This window comes from Equus quagga, chromosome 13, assembly GCF_021613505.1.
Source record: "Equus quagga isolate Etosha38 chromosome 13, UCLA_HA_Equagga_1.0, whole genome shotgun sequence".
Lineage (NCBI taxonomy): Eukaryota > Metazoa > Chordata > Mammalia > Perissodactyla > Equidae > Equus > Equus quagga.
Genome location: NC_060279.1, coordinates 18,178,304 through 18,194,139, shown reverse-complemented (window position 1 = coordinate 18,194,139; position 15,836 = coordinate 18,178,304). Strand labels below are relative to the sequence as shown.

Sequence of the window (15,836 nt, the reverse complement as noted above, 5' to 3'; positions counted from 1 at the left end):
CCATTGTGTTTTCATCTGGTTTAGTGGAAAACATTTTTCTCCTCCCATAACTCTAGATGTTGTAGGATACCACACGCGCAGTTTGAGATTTAGTGACTACCAAAATCTGATTAAGTAGTTTCTTTTCTATGTTTGTATTAGTGGATAACATTTTACAATGTGTTAAAACAATTTTAAAGACATCTGCACAAAAATTCTTGTAAAGATCGTGGATTAGAAAATCATTTGTACTCACCATTCTAAAGAAGGAGGCAGCAGAAATACTGTAGGGCTGTGGACACGGGATGGGCTCAATTCAGGAGACATCTTGAGGAATCTCTACCCTCTTTTTTCCCTTTGTTATTCTATTTTTCTTTCTTCTTTTTGGAGCAGAGGGGTCTGAGAAATGTATTGTCAGCAGGCATAAGGAAGGACAAGGAAATCATTCATTTTCTGCCCTTTTTATTCTCGTCTTATATTCCTCTTGGAGATAAGAGTATTCTGAATTATAATAAAGTATTTTATAATAAGAGCAATGTAAGTGCAGAGAATTTGTCTGATTTGCATTTCCTGCCAAACCATACTGGTAAGGTCACATTTATTATTGGTTCATATGACACTCTGGGAACATGTTAACCAATAGATCAGACTGCTGCCCACTTGGGCCTCACATATGGATTTTACATGGAGGGTTTCCACACTCTGAAAGTGAGACAAGACAGACAAGTGAGGGAATCACATAATGATTCTAACTACATAGTTACATTGAGACTAAAAGGGACCTTTAAGATTGTTTTGCCTTGAATTACTGAGAGAATGGTCCCTGACCATATGTCAAATGGCATGACAGCTGATTGCAGCAAATAAATTGATTTTGCACATACTGGCTGGCACTTTAAATATGAATTGGTAGTGGAGATGGAGGCTGCCTCGGTTTCTGTATAGCAGACAGCAGCAGATGAGGAAGAAAAAGGTTTCAACAGACAGCTTTGAAGGTGATTGGAGGTTGGAATTACTCGGGAGTGAATTGGAGACAGGAGATTGTGAATAACCAGATGGTCTTCAATCTGCTGTCATTTTCTGGATAATTTCTCTTTCCCAGTAAAACAGTCAAAGAGCTATGTTGGAGACGGGCTGCCGAAATGAAAGCTTTACTGGTCTAGATTCCAGCTTTCATTAAATAGGCTCCCAAAACAAATTGCGTGGCCAGCACTTGAATAGCTAACATTCACTTAGAAATGTTCACAGTGCCTCATGTGTTCAACTGGAGGTCGGGGCGTGCACCAGGGAGGGAGATGAAATATGGGTGTTCTGGCTCTGACGAGGTTTTGAATTGTTTCTTGAAAAGGCTGCAGCAGCCCTTGGCTCTTCACTTGGAGCGTCTTGGGTTGCTACCGCTGGTATATGTTAAGCAATGGTCTTCTCCCAACTTGCAGCACTTCACTGAGCCACAGCATGGTGCCACTGAAAACTGAAACCAGACCTTCCTCCCCACTGGTCTGCTGTATTTGCTTCCCCTGGCTGTAGAGCACCATTGGCTCCCTGTTCCGGGGCTGTGATTCATCTCTTGGGAGCTGATGATCATTTGTTTCAGTTGCCCAAAATCTGGCGAGGAGTTCTGTTGGTGCTGCTGTGACAGGTGGCTAGTACTTTTGGAGCGAAGACTGGCCTGAGTCCAAAGGAATGTTGAAGTTTTTTCCTCCAGGAGTTGGTCCCAAGCAGGGTGTTTGGCAACTCTAGGCTTGGATTTTTCGTTGCCCTGTCATTTTCCTTTCTGTCCTCACAGTAGCCACTGTTCTGATGGACTATAGAACATAAGCGAGTCTGGAATGAATATAAATTATGTCCAGAAAGTAGAGAGAAGTTTTATTTTTAAAATGCTATAATAACCGCAAATTTTAAATTTAAGCCAAAATCTTTTTTTGTTTTTTAACTCTCTCTGTCTCTGTCGACTTCTTGGGCTGTCTCACTACCAGTGTTCTGGATGTTTAGAGATTTGAAAAAAGTAGTGTTGTCTTCTGTCAACAATACAAATGTAAACCCCAAGATGATAACTCTCCATTTAAAATCTGAAAGAAGGACAAAACCTGACGTTTTGATGTTTAGAGGAAGGAAGGGGGATTTATATGGAGGGCAGAGTGTAAAACAAGTAAACATAATTTGAAGAGTTGCCATTTACAATCCATCGTTATGAGGTTTGTGGAATAATTGGCCAAATGTAATGCATATGGCTAAGAAGGAGACCAACATAAGAATTATACATCGTTAATTTACTTATACCTCACCTATTTCTAAAAAGGATTTGAGGGAATTATGTTGATTATGAAAATGTCAATCTTTTAATAAAATGCAATTTCAGGAATGCTAAAACAGAGGGAAATTTTTGTTGCTCTTAATTCACATTTAATTAATCATGTTTAGTACTGACAACTCCCTCTCTGATCTTGACTTCATTCGGGTCCATTTCTCAAGATCTGGGGAATAATGTGTTAGAACTTCTAACACCAAGTTCTGCAAGTTTACTTGTCTATACTTCTCATCAGATTATTTTTTAGTTTAAGAATAGAGTTCTCTCTAATTGTGCTACAACCTTACAAATATATACAAAAGCCCATCATGTGAATTATCTACTTTTTACTTTGAAATAATTTAAAACGTTACATGAAATTTGCAAGAATAATACAAAGACCTCTCCTACATAACAGTTTGTTATATTTGCTTTATCATTCTCTCTATGTGTACGCATACGTATTATTATTTTTTGAACCATTTGAGATAGTTTGCATGCCTCATGCCTCTTTACCTCAAAATACTTCATTGTATTTTTCTTAGGAACAAGAATAGTTTCTTACGTATTTGCAGTTCAGTTATCAAATTCAGGAAATTTAACATTGATACGGTTACCTGACTGTATAATATATGTTTCAATTTCCTGAATTGCTCTGCTGATGCCTTGTATAGAAGTTTCTTTCTTTTTTTAAGAACAGGGTCCAGTCCAGGATCATTTACTGCGTTAACTCATTCTGTCTCTTTAGTTTCCTTTAATCTGAATAAATATTTAATTTCAGCGTTTCTTTCATACCATTGACCTTTGAAAAATATATAGGCCAGTAATTTATAAGATGGCCCTGAGTTTGTTTCTCTGATGCTGCCTCACAATTAGCTTCTTCTGTTTCTGCATTTGGCTGGAATATTGCCTAAGTCATACATCTTCAGTATCCATCTGGAGGCTGATGTCTGTTGGCTCCTTTCTGGTGATGTTAATTTTGATCACTTGGTTAATGTGTCTCCGATTTCTCCCTTGTATAGCAATAGTTTCTTTTTGAAATTAGTAAGTAATTTCTCTCATTAGATTTTAAGTTCCTCGTTAGCAGGAAGCATTCTGCATTCCCCAGTATATCTCCTGTGCTCAGCGTGGGACCTGACAATCGTGAGTGCTGAATATTTGTTGGATAAAATGGATCTAGGTGTATATTCTATTTTAGTAGTTCTCAGAGATTTTTGATAAAGAGGAGATAACTTTGGTAAAGGAAAGATTAAAGAAGAATAGCAGAGTGGGGCTCTTTCCAAAATATTTGTTTGAGGACCCTGGCAGTCTGTGGCCACTGTGAACCAGTTTCACAGGCCGCCACATCAAATGGAGAGGTGGTCTTGAGTCTCAATAGCTGCAGTCCCAAGGAAATGTGCTCCTATTCTAACTCTCTTCAAAGAGTGACAACATGGAAGGAAGGAAGGACCTGTAAGCAGGTTGAAGTAAAAGCCATGTGATTTGTTGCAAGTATGAAATATCATTTAGAAATTGCTTCACTTTCCATTACTGTAGAGTATGCTCCTATTTTAAAATATGGTATTCCATCAAATCTAAGGTACATCATAATTTTATGTATTACAGAGAAAGAAAGAAAAGCTGCAAGTTAAACTATAAGATAAATTGTTCTTACCACTTAAATTTTTATTTTCTGCTTACCAAAAGAGCTCTTTTAGAGTTATTTATACATAAATGTTCATCTCTTGTGAACACATGAAAAGAAAAACAGAAAAGAAATAAATGGGTTGAGATATATCTAAAACTTCACAGGCAGAGTCCAACTCTGCAGAATCACTTTTTTCTCAGAGTTATCAAGGTCTCTGTTTTACAAACACTGTCATTCCCTGTGCTGCCATGAGCTTGAGGTTGCAGCATTGCTAAGAGTGTGCTCTGCTTTGGTTCCAGGATTTTCTTCCAAGCCACTGACACCTGTGTGCTCATTGTAATGCTGCCTCTGTCTTGATCTTACCAGAATGTGTTAATAACCATGACTTACATTCCTTCCTCAAATGGTCCCTAAATGCTTTTTGACTGAAATGTTGAGGAATGGCGGTCATCCAATCATAAAATCAGAACGAACAACCAAGTTCCTTGTCATAGATGCTCAGTCGTGACTGCTACTTGGTCTTAAGTGATGGAATAGCTGGAAGGTGCCAGCTATTGTAAGATGCCAGTGAATTCAGAGATGATAAAATGCAGGAAAAAATAGGTCATTAGAATCGACGAAGTGCCACTTGTGTATTGTAAATTTAAAAGTAATTTGCAAAATTAAAACAATAATATTATACAAGGTGGTGAGGATGTGGGAGCAGGCATAGACCCTCTTACACTTTGCTCCTGGGAGTGTAAATTTTTACCCTCTGGAAGATTAGTTTAATAATGTATATAAATAGCCTTAGTTGTGCTAGTGTCTTTTGCCCTCATAATCTAATTTTTCAAGCTCTATTCTAAGAAAGTAATCAGAGATGCATTTAAAGATTTATGAACTGAATATTCATGACATCATTTTTTTAAATATGGACAATTGGAAACAAATGTTCAACATATGGGAATGGAATAAAATAATATTTTTAGAGAATATTTAGTAATATGAACCAATGTCTCCTAGAGGATACAACACTGTGCATACAGCGTGTTCCCAATTTTGTTTAGCCTTGTTTTAGAAGGGGAGAGAAATATTGCGGGATGGGAAAAGAAAGTGGTACCGAGATGGTTTCTCCAGTAACTGTCCTCAAATGGCAGGGGAAGGCCTTTTCCTTTCTTGTTTGTCCAAAACTCTTCCCCAGTTTCTATGACAGCAGCAATGGCTTAAAATCGCCACGCAGTCCTTTTGACTTTCTGTTATGCACCGACTTTCTCACCCATCCAGTAACTTGCAGTTTGTGCCTCAGGCATGTTGTAAGGGGGAGCTGCGCTTGAACCATGGTCTTCTACTGTCTCCTTCTGGGGATTCAGGCACTCCTGGACTCATCTGGAGAACTTGCGAGATAGACGTCTGAGTCAGTGTGGGCTGCAATGACACATTACCACAGACTGGCTGGCTTAAACCACAAACGTTGATTTCTCACAGTTCTGGAGGCGGGGACATCCAAGATCGAGGCTCCAGGAGATCCCGTGTCTGGTGAGGACCCACTTCCTGGCTTGGAGATGGCCATCTTCTCCTTGTATCCTGGAAAGCAGAAAGCGGGAGCAAACTCTCAGATCTCTTCTTGTAAGGGCACTAATCTCATTCATGAAGGCTCTGCCCTCATGACCTAATTACTCCCAAGGACCCCATCTCCTATTACCATCACATTGAGGGCTAGGATTTCAGTATATAAATTTGGGAGGGACACAACATTCAGTCCGTGACAATAGGCCTGGTGGCGGAGAGGTCCTATGATTCATACCAGGGCTGAGGAGTCTCCTGGGAAGTAATTCGGGTGACATCAGCACCCAGGAGCCAGAGCTGTGTGGCATGCAGGGGCCAGGTGGAGTGGTGACGGTGAGGCAGAGTATGGGTGGGCTGTGCGGGGTGCTGAGAAAACTTCCAGGAGAAAAGTTACCCATCAAACTAGTTCCAGTCAGGAAGGGCAGGGGAGATGGAGCCAACCAGCTCACCTGGGGTCCCAGGGGTCAGGGGAGCTGTACAGGGGCTAGAGGTCTTGTGTGAGAAGGTGGAGGATAAAGTTGGGCAATATGGGGACTTGACACTTACTGATAGGTTTGTGTCCACAGGTTAGGGAAGCTGGAGAAGTTTAAGGCTTCCTTGCTGTTCATTCATTCAGCAAATGTTTCTGGAGCCCCTACTCTGTGCTTCTCTGCATGTGCTACTGGTCCCAGCCCTGGTTACCGGCAGCTGAGGGCATAGCGGACTGTGGAGAACCTGCTGGAAATTTCCACCAGAATTCCATGGGGTCCTCTGTTTTCCGTGTCTCCTGCCCTCCATAGGGAAATTACTTTCTTGTTAGCAGAAAAAAATGAACTTCCTTTGGGTGTAAAATATTAATTATTCCCGATGATTTGCATGCACCTCATCATGTGAGGAATCCTTTCAATGATATTGAGAATCAACTCCAGGATCAACCACTGATCCCAGCACAGCGAGACTCCCAGTCCCCACTGCTTCCCCGCTGTGAGAGCTTCCTGCTGCTCCGCACCCGGACTGTCTTATAACGTAGCAAAGTAAAACAATTTTTCTATAAAAATCACCGGAACATTAATGTTCTCTGTAGTGTCCACAAAGGGCCAGTCTATCCCTCAGGATGTTTGTAAATCGTCCACCATGCCTATTTAGAAATTAGGGAAACAGAAAATTCTGTATCCCGCGGGCTATTTAATTGAGGAGTGATTTTTATAGAGAACTGGTTGTCGCTTGCTACAACTCTTCCTAAAAGGGTTTTGTAAATTAAAAGAAGCAAAGACACTTTAAAACGCTTAAGAAAGTTGTACAGCACAGTTAAGAACTTAAATGGCTCTGCTTTATGATTCCTCTTCGTATTTCCGGGTACTGTTTAGAATAAATCCTCTGAGTTGCTGGTTACATGCCATTTTCTCCATTAACTTTACCGTTCAGCTAAGTGAGTAGGGCAGCTTTTATTTCCTGTGGTTACCAGATTTCAGGACTTTTCTGTGAATCCCAAGGACGCAGGCTTTCCTGAGTGCTTGGGGAGGAGCGGCCGACTGCCTTTTAGATCTTAGTTTCTCACCTACCAACCTGAGGCCCCCCTTGGTTAGACTGGACAGGGGTGTTTGGAAGATGGGAAGTGAAAGGTGTCTTCAACATGCACCTTAATTTACAATTAATAATACCATTTTAGATCCTAGGCACTGAGCTAGATTGGTGGCGATTTCCTTTTTTAATTATTAACTTATTGTGGAAATGAAAATACCGCTGAATGTTGTGTCATGTTGCGATACTGTAGTTGTTAAAGTTGGTAATATGTTCTCTGATTTGAAAGACTGGAAAGGCTGGAATGTTATCTTCATCTTCTTTGGACTTTTTAGCACATATGCTGAATAGGGGCTTGGGCTTTTGGAGTCATGTTGCTGGTGGGAGCTGCCAGACCTGCGTGTCTATGGTATCACACATCTTCCTAACTAATGTCCTTTTTTTGTACATAGTTGAAAAATGCAGTAATATGTGTCCATGGTAAAAGAAAAATTGAAATGGTATGAAAAGGCATACAGTGAAAACTAAGTCTTTTCTCCCCTTTAATCTCCTATCTTACTCTCCAGAAACAACTGAGGTTAATGGCTTTTTTTTTTAATACACATAAAAACATGCTATTAGAGGCCAGCCTCGTGGCTGACACACTCTGCTTTAGCATCCTGGGGTTTGCCGGTTTGGATCCTGGGCACGGACCTACGTGCCGCTCATCAAGCCATGCTGTGGCAGCACCCCACGTAGAAGAACCAGAAAGACTTACAACTAGGATATACAACTATGTACTGGGGCTTTGGGGAGAAGAAGAAAAAAAGAGGAAGACTGGCAGCAGATGTTAGGTCGGGGCCAATCTTCTTCACTAAAAAAAAAAAGCATACCTTTGGAAAAAAATGCTATTACTGTGCAACAAACTATTCCAAGTTTCATATCATAAAAAGACAACCATTTTACTATGCTCACCAATTCTGTGCTTCAGAGACTTGAAAAGAGTACAGCAGAAATGACTTTTCTCTGCTCCATGGTATCTGGGTCCTCAGCTCAAAAGACTCGAAGGCTAGGGGTTTGAAATCATCTGAAGGCTCATTTACTCCCTTTTCTGGTCCCTGGACTGGGCAGATTTGAAGACTGAGAGCGTTAAGCAGAGAACCTCCCCATGGCCTCCCCATGAGGCATGGCTTCCTTACAGCATGGCGGCCTCTCACATGGTGACTTTGGGCTCTGGGCTTGAGTCTTCTGGTCAAGAAGGAGACAGCTGTGTCACCTTTCTGACTTAGCCTTGGAAATCACTCAGTGTCGCCTCTGCTGCCCAGATATAAGAGGAGGAGACCTAGACCTCATCTCTTGATGGGGGGAGTGTCAAGGTAACATCAATCGCTTACTTAACCAGTCACCTACTGGTGAACACTTAGTTTATTTCCAGTCTTTTGATATCACAAACAATGATGCAATTTTTTTTTTTTTTTTTTTGATGATGAAGATTTGCCCTGAGCTAACATCTGTTGCCAGTCTTCCTCTACTTTGTATATGGGATGCCTCCACAGCACGGCTGATGAGTGGAGTGGGTCTGAACCTGGCCTCTGAACCCAGGAGCCCAGGCCACCAAAGCAGAACATGTAGAACTTTAACCATGTGGCCATGGGACCGCCTCCTGCAGTAAATATTTTTGATTGTATCTTTTACTCATATATTCCAGGATATTTATAGGATATATTTTTAGAAGCAGGATTGCTGGGTCAAAAAAAAGTGTGAAATTTGAATTTTGGTAAATAGTAAGCCTAGCTCTTCACATCAGGATTAAGTTTGGTTGATTGTGATTAAAAAAAGAAAACCCAGAAAACCTCAAAATAATATTGGCTTAAACACACCGGAAAATTCTTTTTCCCCAATAAAGGCATTTGGATACAGAGCCCGTGGCCAGTATGTTGATTCCATGGTATCATTAGGAACCCAGTCTTCTTCTAGCTCTTCAGTGAATCTCCACTTTGATTTGAATCAAAGGCAGCTATGCCCTCTGTCTTCTTAGTCCTACATGGCTGCTTGCCATCTCATCCAATTCCAGGTTGCAAGATGGAGGAAAGAAGGAAGAAAGGCCACCCACCCTGCTTCCTTTAAGAGTACTTCTGGAAAATCATGGGCAACATCTTTTACGTATCATTAGCCCAAACTGACGCATACACAGGTGCATGGTTTGGGGGACTATATCCTTTTATCTGAGTGGTAATGTGACCAGATAAAATCATAGTTCCTATGACTAGGAAAGATGGGCAGAATGGATACCAGTCAGTAACTAGCAATTTCTATATCATTTTTTTACATGTGTCATCTCTGACTCTCACAAAGTTGTAGTTATTATTATGCTTATTTTTCAGATGAGGGAAGTGAAGTTAAGAAGTGGTAAAAAGCTTGCCTGTGGTCCCAAAGATAGAAAGTGTGGAACAAGAATTCAGACCTAAGTCCTTTTTCTGCTATACCAAACTGGCTAAGACTTCAAATCACAAACTCAGCATTTACTCAGCCTATTCTAAAACATTATTGCTTTTCTCTGAGACCCCAATCAGATGATTTAGTCCTATTTTGTTTTTGTGGTGCTTGTATTGTGTATAGAAAGATTAACTTTCTCATGATGATTATTCCTTAAGTGGAAAATTCTCTTCCTGCTGCTAAAAGCAGCAACGGCAGAGAGCAGCCACTTCTGCACCTTGATTTCGATGACTTAGTAACCTTCGCAGCTTTCCTCGGCTGCTTCTGCTTTCAGATCTTCTAGCCTCCTGCTCCTCACACAGTGAATCCTTTCATGAAGAATGGCTGAGTCATGAAAGGGAATGCAGATGGCCACGAGTTTATTTGCAGGCCTGGAGTCCAACCCAGATTTCTTTTCTCCCTCTGCGGCAGTAGTCACCTGACAACTGTCCTCTCCAGGTGGAGTGGACCCTGTTTGCTGTCGGGCTCCGGCTCTCACACATGGCTGGGGGTGGCAGTGCTGCCTGTGGAGCCCAGGACGGGCGTGCAGTGAGGGCTGGGCTCCCCGCAGACTCCCGGTGGACTGGTGTTCGCTTTCTGCAGCAGTGCAATGGGAAAGTCATAGTCTTCAAGAGACGGAGAGGAGGAGGAAAAAGGAGCGTGGGGTAGCATAGTTAGAGGGCTTAAATTTTGTCATTCAAAATCTCTAGTTGGAAGAAGCTTAGAAAGAAACAACAATTTTGTGCCAGAGAAGCATAAGGCCCAGCCCTGCCAACCTGTGGGATGTTCTTGACTATACCTGAGGTCTTGGCCTTCTGACTTGACCTAAAAAGATTGCAATGACTTTGAGATTCAGGGGTAAGAAGGCACCGGAGCAGGGAATTTCATGGCGTTTTGTAAATGAGACAGAATATTTCTGTGGGATTTCAGCTGACTTTCCTAATAACAAAGAGACTCATATGCTAAGTTCAATAATAGTTAAAAAAAAAAAAAACCCAAAACACGTGAATTGAATTGGCCTGTAATGAAAGTGCTTTGGAAAAATGTGATTCTCTGAATATATGAAAATGTGAAATAGGGATGTATTAGTCATTTCTAGAAATGAAAACAACATGATGATTTAAGTTAGAAATGCAGACTAAGTACAGTAGAAGAGTGAGTCAATAAATCAGAAAATAGAGTTGAAGAATTATCCTGAATTCAGTATAGAAAGTCAAAGAGATGGAAAATATGAAACAGATGTTTAGACGTATAGAGGAAAGGATGATTAGATTTAATATATGCTTGTTGGAATTCCAGAAGGAGATATTAAAGAGAATAGGTGGGAGGCAATATTTGGACAGAAAATGGCTGAGAATTTTCCAGAATCTATAAAAGACAGCAATCTTCATGTCCAGATTCCAGTTACTCCTGAAAGGATAAACAAAAAAAACCCACAACTTTAGACATCATAAACTTCAAAAAATATTTATATAAATATAAACATAAATGTTTATATAAATATATAAGGAAGCATCCAAATGCTTATACTTCAGGAAGAAGGAGAGTGATACCAGAAAGAAGATTTAAGATGCAGAAAGGAATGGTGAGCAAGGAAAATGTTAAACATGTGAATGAATCTTAACCAGTTATTGACTTTATAAACTGACAACAAGAATGTCTAATTTAAAGGATTAAAAAATCAAGATAGAGCTAAAATATATAACAACATTTAGTTTGGGATGTGGAGTGACTGGAGTTAAGCCATTCTAAGGTCCTTGTGTTGGTTTGCAAAGAGTAAAAACGCTTATTAAATTTAAACTTTTTAAAGTTAGATACATGTATTTTGATTTCTATGATAACCACTAACTATTGGAGCAGAAAATAATGAAATAAGAGGAAAATATCTCAATCTAAAATAAGTCGAGAGGAAAAACTGAAAAAAAACTACCTACAATGAAGAATATACAACTATGTACCGGAGGGCTTTGGGGAGAAAAAGGAAAAAAATAAAATCTTTAAAAAAAAAAATTTAGAAGTATTGGTATCATACAGACCACATTCTCAGATTATAGCTCAACTGGACAGATATCAATAACAAAAAGATAACTCAAAAATTGCCATATATTTTGAAAATAAAAATCACAATTATAAATAACAAAAAATAATAATGGGAATTTAGAAGACATTGAGGATTGAATATTACTAAATAAGCTAAGTGGTGAATTTAAGATACTACGGAGAAAAACAAAACAAAACAGAATAAAGCCAAAAAGAGATGAAGGAAGAAAGTAATACATATAAAGACAGAAACTGATAAAATCAAAACTGAAGTTACAATAAAGAGAGTCACTAAATCCAATATATAATTCTCTGAAAAGATTAATAAAATCAACAAAATCTTGTAGGACTGATCATACAAACAGTATAAGAAATGAAAAAGAGAATATACAAATAATGATGCAACTAATATTAAGAACCTAAAAGTATTATCAAGTTTATACTAATACATTTGAGCAATTAGGTAAAATGTTTAAAATTCTTAGGAAAAAACTTAACAATCTGATTCATGAAGAGAAATCTTGTATGTTCCTACAACCATTAAAGAAATTGAATCAGTAGTTAAAAATCTTCCCACAAAGAAACTATCAGGCCCAGAAGATTTTTTTTTTATTGAAAAAATTTTATTTTCTCTTCTTTTCTTTTTTTTAATTGCAGTGACATTGGTTTATAACATTATATAAATTTCAGGTGTACATCGTAATATATTTTGAATTCTGTGTAGATTACGTCATGTTCACCACGCAAAGACTAATTGCAATCCATCACCACACGTATGAGCCTAATCACCTCTTTCTCCCTCCTCCCTCTGGTAACCACCAATCCAATCTCTGTCTCTATGTGTTTGTTTGTCGTTGTTTTTATCTCCCAGAAGATTTTATCGATTAGTTCTACCAACTATTTAATGAACAGGTAATTTCAACATTCTGTATACTCTTTGAGTGATTAGAAAAAGAGCAAATACTTTCCAATTCAGTTTATGACGTTAATGTAACCTAATACTAAAACTCTAGAAAGGCAATACAAGAAAGAAGAATACTGGTAGATCTTACTCATGTACATTGATGTAAAACTTCTAGGCAAAGTACTAGCCAATGGAATCCAGCAACATGCCAGAAAGATATTTTATTTTGTCTAAGTTGGATTTACACCAGGAATGGAAAATTAGTTCAACACTAGAAAAACCTATAAATGTATTTTATCACATTAACATGTTATTGGAGAAAAAACATATGTTCATTTCAATAGATGCAAAAATTTTTTGTTATAGTTCAGTAGTCAAGGAAAGCAAGAAAAATTTCTCAACCCAATAAAAGCTGCTCACAAACCAAAATTAAACAAGAGAAACCAAACACCAAGCAGACTGTAGCAAACATGATATTTGATGATGAAATGCTAAAGCATTTCCCTTAAAATTAGAAATAAGACAAGTGTGCCACTATCATTGCTTTTGTTCAGCATTATTCTAGAGATTCTAGCCTCAGCAATATAAGTAAAAGAAGAAATAAAAGGTTAAGGATTAAAAAGGAAGAAATAAGACATCATCATTCCCAGAAGACATGACTGCATAGAATAGAATTTGTAGATGTTATGAGAATTTATAGAAAAATTTAGCAAAATCTTCATATAAAAGTCAACTGAGGGGCCAGCCCCATGGCCAAGTGGTTAAGTTTGCACGTTCTGCTTTGGCAGCCCAGGGTTCATGGGTTCAGATCCTGGGCATGGATCCACAAACTGCTCATCAAGACATGCTGTGGTGGCGTCCCACATGGAAGAACTAGAATGACTTACAACTAGGATATACAACTCTATACTCGGGCTTTGGGGGGAAAAAAGAGAAAGATCAGCAGCAGATATTAGCTCAGGGCCCATCTTCCTCACCAAAAACAAACAAAAAAAAGCATACCTTAAAAAAAAGGTCAATTTAATTTCTATTTACCACCAACTAACAAAATCCATTCAAGAAAAGATATTATTTATAACAGCAACTGAAAATGTTAGATATAGAGGAACAAATCTAACAAAAATAAGTAACACTTATATGAAGAAAATTCTAGAACTTTATTAAAAACATTAAAGAATACCTAAATAAATGTGGAGACATAGATGTTCATGGATAGGAAAACTCAATAAAGATATTAATTCTCAGGGGCTTGTCCTGTGGCTGAGTGGTTAAGTTCGCAGGCTCTGCTTCGGCGGCCCAGGGTTTCACCGGTTCAGATCCCGGGCATGGACATGGCACCACTCATCAAGCCATGCTGAGACAGCATCCCACATGCCACAACTAGAAGGACCCACAGCTAAAAATATACAACTATGTACTGGGGGGCTTTGGGTAGAAAAAGGAAAAAAATTTTTTTAAATCTTTAAAAAAAAGATATTAATTCTCTCTAAGCTAATCTATAGATTTAATGCAATTCCAATAAAAGTCCCGAGAGGATTTTTCACAAACCTTGAAAAGCTGATTATAAGATTTAATTGAAAGGAAAGGACCAAGAATACCTAAGTCATTCCTAAAGCAAAAAAATCTAGATTTGGGGTGCAGGGGGATCTTTTTATGAAAAAATTGAAAATACGAAAATAATGGGAAATTGTTTTTGCAACTGACAGAGGAATAGTATTGAGAATAAACCAAGAACCCCTATGAAGAAATAAGAACAATCAAAGAACCCACCAGAAACATGGGCAAAAAACATGAACAGGTATTCACAAAAAGGAAGCATGAGTGACCATAAATCTATGAAACATTGTAATATCTGATCAGTAATAAAGGAAATGCAGAGAAATACCACAATCCAATATCACTTCTTACCAGCCAGGTTGGCCAAAATTTTAAAGCCTAATGTACGCCAAGTATTGCTGGGTGTGTACAACAGGGACTCACATATTTATATGGGAGTGTAAATCGGAGCAACTACTTGGAAAACATTTTGGCATTCCCTAGTAAACTTGAACATTCTCAGACCTCTGATCCAGGAATTCCACTCCTAGATACACGATTGTCCATGCACATCCAAGGATATGTGCAAGAAAGGTCGTAGCAGCGCCATTCTGAAGGCCAAAATCTGGAAACACCCTAAATGTGCATTGGCCATCATATAGATCACTAAATTACTGACAATGAATTAAGTACAGATAGAAACATCAACATGTATGAATTTCAAAGTCAACGTTAAGGCCACCGACAACACATATAATATGAGTCTATTTACATAAAGTTCAAAAATAGTCCAAACTAAAGTATTCTGTTTAGGGTTACATACTTGTATATGGTGAAACTATAAAGAAAAGCAAGGGAATTAATAACCAAAAATTCAAACTAGCGATTCCTGGCTGAGAGAGAGGAGGAGTAACCAATGAAGGCACATAGGGGACTTCAAAATATTGATAATGGTCTCCTTGTTAAGCAAGGTGGGGGAGGGGGTGGTGTACGAATGCATTTGCTATTCTTTTAAACATATGTTGTATTCAATCTTTATGTAGAGTTTACAGTAAGAAGTATAACAATTTATAATTTCTTACCTTTGTATGATGCTGTCCAATGAACTTTTTTATTTTATATTTATCTTCCTAATACCTCTTTTAAGCAAAGGTAGTTTTATTCTACAGAAAATAAATTTGAGATGTAAATTTATTGGTTGAAATTCCACTAGGTTGGCTGGGGCCAGATCCCAAGGCTCTTGTTCTATGGAGATATTTCTGCAGCTTACCATTGTCCCATGCCATGAATTCACTTGTTCATTTATTTACTTGTCCACCCATTCATTCACTTAATGTGTATTGTCCCTCTTCTTGGATGAGGCACTGTACTATAGAAATTCTTTCAAGGGGATAAAGCTGAAGAATGTAAAAAGCTTAAGTAGTTAATGTTTTGATTTCCCTAGTGGCAGTGGCCTCCGGGTGCATATTCACCCTATTTCTACTGGGTCATCTCCTTCAGTCTGTGTGATATTTGCTTTCTTCAGGATCTCAGGCGTCTGCTCTGTGTCCAAACCCATCCTTCAGTTTCTCTCAGCAGATATTTCTCACTTGAGAGAGAACGGCAGTCTCCTCCAATTAACACCCTTGCCCATGTTTGAAGAAGGCCAGTGCCCTGAGGTTTTAAGGCAGCCTGTCAGCTGGTGGGTCCTCACCTCGAGGCAGGCAGGCCTTTGTTCCTGAGGTGGAGAATTCATTGAGCCTGCAGGAATGTCAAAACATTTATTTTTGTCTAAAGAGAGAGAACTTGGCAGAAAATAACCTTCCCTTCTCTCAGCTCTGGAGTCCTACGTTTCAGGCTAGGTCTCCTCATTGCGTCTTCATAGAGCTCTGTCTCCATTCACCTCATTGGTCCTGATTTTTGGGTCTCTATTGAACACTGAAACTTAATCACTATCTCTACCTATAAATCACCTTATCATTAGA

General features: G+C 38.8%; 1 protein-coding gene across 3 annotated transcripts in view; it reads left to right on the top strand.

Annotated features, from left to right (window-relative positions):
- Positions 1–15,836, top strand: part of COLGALT2 (collagen beta(1-O)galactosyltransferase 2) — a 104,984-nt gene that overhangs the window by 27,628 nt on the left and 61,520 nt on the right. The window contains exon 1 of one of the 3 annotated variants that reach the window (XM_046680534.1): positions 5,377–5,498. The exons of the other annotated variants lie outside the window; for them this stretch is intronic. The gene's annotated coding sequence lies outside the window, so the exon portion shown is untranslated. Of the gene's footprint in view, positions 1–5,376; positions 5,499–15,836 lie in introns of those variants that run through there. 3 annotated transcript variants of the gene reach the window in all.